The sequence below is a fragment of the Lepisosteus platostomus genome, chromosome 5, assembly GCF_059453375.1.
Source record: "Lepisosteus platostomus isolate fLepPlt1 chromosome 5, fLepPlt1.hap1, whole genome shotgun sequence".
Classification (NCBI taxonomy): domain Eukaryota; kingdom Metazoa; phylum Chordata; class Actinopteri; order Semionotiformes; family Lepisosteidae; genus Lepisosteus; species Lepisosteus platostomus.
Genome location: NC_142615.1, coordinates 58,324,465 through 58,324,986, shown reverse-complemented (window position 1 = coordinate 58,324,986; position 522 = coordinate 58,324,465). Strand labels below are relative to the sequence as shown.

General features: G+C 46.7%; 1 pseudogene; it reads right to left on the bottom strand.

The window, feature by feature from the left end:
• Window positions 1-119, bottom strand: LOC148670247 (5S ribosomal RNA; annotated as a pseudogene).
• Between the last annotated feature and the right edge of the window lie 403 nt (window positions 120-522).

Sequence of the window (522 nt, the reverse complement as noted above, 5' to 3'; positions counted from 1 at the left end):
AGCTTACAGCACCTGGTATTCCCAGGCAGTCTTCCATCCAAGTACTAACCAAGCCCATCCCTGTTTAGCTTCCAAGATCAGACGAGATCAGGCGTGCTCAAGGGGGTGTGGTCGTAAGCTTGAGCAAGGCTCGCTGGCACTCTTCTTATAGAGAGGACAGCTCCGTCACCTCTTTTACGACGCTGCTTTTTTTCCCTTGCGTTTTTCTCTTCTTCCCACGTTCTCTCTCTTCACTGCCTTCGTCCCCGCTCTATTTCACTTCAGCCTTTCACTCTTGCTTCCTTCCAATGAGGACGGAGCTGCTGGAGAAAGGGCGCAATAGAGGATCGCTGTGGAGAGCTGCTGCTGTGCTTTGACATCTGAGCTCTGTGGAAAACGATCTCAATACAATTCTGAAAAACGCTACTCCCCGAACGCCAGCCGACCAAGTGTTGAAGTGGAAATCTAATAAGTAAATTGATCTTTAAAATGTAGAGAGCTTTTCAAAAAATATATTGGTGCTTTAAGATACTATATTTCAAG